Source organism: Sinocyclocheilus anshuiensis, unplaced genomic scaffold (genome assembly GCF_001515605.1).
Source record: "Sinocyclocheilus anshuiensis isolate Anshui unplaced genomic scaffold, SAMN03320099.WGS_v1.1 scaffold152, whole genome shotgun sequence".
NCBI classification, from domain to species: domain Eukaryota; kingdom Metazoa; phylum Chordata; class Actinopteri; order Cypriniformes; family Cyprinidae; genus Sinocyclocheilus; species Sinocyclocheilus anshuiensis.
Genome location: NW_015555781.1, coordinates 2,780,823 through 2,783,457, shown reverse-complemented (window position 1 = coordinate 2,783,457; position 2,635 = coordinate 2,780,823). Strand labels below are relative to the sequence as shown.

General features: G+C 34.4%; 1 protein-coding gene across 1 annotated transcript in view; it reads right to left on the bottom strand.

Moving 5' to 3' along the window:
* Nucleotides 1-2,635, bottom strand: part of LOC107674633 (protein sidekick-1-like) — a 370,868-nt gene that overhangs the window by 160,098 nt on the left and 208,135 nt on the right. The gene's annotated exons all lie outside the window — the stretch shown is intronic.

Genomic DNA, 2,635 nt, shown 5'->3' with positions numbered 1-2,635 from the left:
ACTCAATCTTGAAGTATTCCCCTTTTCCCTCTTAAATTAAATTGGAAAGTAATTTCTTTACACAACCTGACTTTGCAGAAATGGAGCTACATAGACCATGGTAGTTAATTAGGTTCTTGGTATCATGAGTAATGATAGATAATATAAATGGTCTGCTCTTGGGGAGAAGAGAATTCATTTTCATGTATGTTAATGAACTTGTGAAATGTGTTTTCAACACTTCAACATTGTACTGTGCTGGTGATCCTGGATGTTATTCGACTGTGATCGTCTAATTAAAAAAAAATACAGCTCTGTCAGAGAAATGTGGTCTCAAAAGGATGTTTATACGGGAACATAATAATCATAAAAACATCCACACTGCACTAACACTTTCCATCTGAAAAAACTTCAGTCCAGAAGTTGTTGAAGCAACATACTGTAAAATATGAAACCCGATCTTGTTTATACTAAAACAAACCCAACCTAGTGCAGTGACCTGAAATAACTTATATTCTCAGTCACTCCGAGCAAAGTCACTTCATGAAGTCTTCCCATCATTGGTGGAATCCATCTCGAAATCACTTGAAATATGTCCTCATTCCTTAACTGTATCCCCTTTGTTTCAAAGAGAGGAATAATCCACTCCAGATAAGAGAATCAGAGCAGCTCTTTCGCTCAAAGAACAGAGTAGATCTCTCCAAAGCCACACAGTCAAGCTCGTCAGCACAAAAAGCCTCTTTACTTTGAGTAATTACCATTTCTCTGCAATAATTATACCACCTCAACTCAACTACCCCTCAAAGACTCGCCTTAATGTACGGGAAGCCAAAAGGCCATTCCTCTAAAGAGCCTTGCTACTTTAGTCCTTTTCTACGCAGCCCATTAGTCTCTATTAATATCCGACATTCAAACAGTTTTTGTGGAAACCTCTAACGGTCAACGAAACATGATAAATTTGTATTGGAAGCAGATATGCTGGTGTTAACTTTTCTAACAATATAAGTCTTTAATGTCACTTTTTAATATATCAATTTAACGTCCTTGCTGGATATAAATATACATTTCTTAATCATATCAGCTTGTGGAAAATGGGCATCCTATGACCCCTTTAAACAAAAAAAAATTATATATTTACTGACCCCAAACTTTTGAATGGTAGTGTATATTACAAATTATTTATATTTTGCAAAAACACTGTTCTTTTTAACTTTTTATTCATCAAAGAATCCTGAAAAAAGCATCACAGGTTCGAAAAAACAAATATTTAGCAGCACCTAATAAATCAGCATTTTAGAATGATTTCTGAAGGATCAGCTGACACTGATGACTGAAGTAATGGCTGGAGAAAATTCAGCTTTGCATTTCAGGAATAAATTATATTTTAAAGTATATAAAAATAGAAAACCATTATTTTAAATTGCAATAATCTTTCACAATATTACAGTTTTTTCTTTATTATTGAACAAATAAATGCAGCCTTGATGAGCATAAGAAACTTCTTTAAAAAAAAACATTAAAAATCTTGGCAGTGTACAAATTCTTTTGAGCGGAACAGTAAGTAATTAGAATAATATTATGTTATCTATATAAGTCTAATTTTTATAAATGATAAGTCAACAGTTCTAGTAGCTATTGCCATCCAATTATCTGTAGTTAGCAAAACACACTGTCACCGCAAAATATATGGTCATTTTGAGCACCATATGGGCACCCAAATTCATAAATAACAATGAATAAATGAACTGTGTACATAGTGTAAAAAAATGTCAATTTAATTATTTCAGCAATTTTGTGCATAACTCACAAACACTGCAATTTTTACAAAGACAGTGCCCCCCAAAATAGCATTTGAAAGTATTTTAAGCTAAATGTAAAAGTAAATAAGCAAACATATTGCCTTAACACTGTCTTCAGTAACAGGCAAATGGCATTTATGTTAAAGAAGTAGAACAAACAGTCTTTCCAAATAAAACACTTCACAAAAATAAGTCTGTTAGCTTAATAAAAATCAGCTTAGTAAAAATAAGACAAAATGCATCAGCATTGATCACTGAAAACTCCACATTGGTTGAGCAATCCTGTCTGGCATACACCAGCCTATCCAGCACAGAAATTCAAAGCTAAGAGGTTTTTGTTTGTTTGTTTTTTTTTCTGTATGGGGTGAACTGGCATGGTTTTAGGGCCATGATGGGATCAGGTCACAGACAAGCCTGGGATTACTTTTAGGTGGTGGTACCCTGCAAATTCACTCTAACAACCTGGTGCTGGTCCCATTGAAACCCATTAAAATTGCAATACGATGGCCTGCAGTATAAGTGGCCAAGCTCAACTGCTTTTTTGTTGCTGATGAGAGAGCCCATTTCTGGACAGGAGTATTAATGCAAAATACTTTTAAAACTAATAGTAAAAAATACTATTTTTATTCTATTTATTTATTTATAAAAATGGACAACTGCACATTCACCAAATCCATCTTTAAAGTTACTATCCTGCTGATGAGTCACATCCAGAAGGTGAAAACCTTGCAAGTAAAAACCCACAGGAGTAACTAGGGGTGGAACGGTTCGCGGAAAAAAATCGAACCGTACGGTTCTCCACACGAGCTAGGACCGCGGTTCAACTTAAATCTGACAACGCATCTGTAATATGGTTT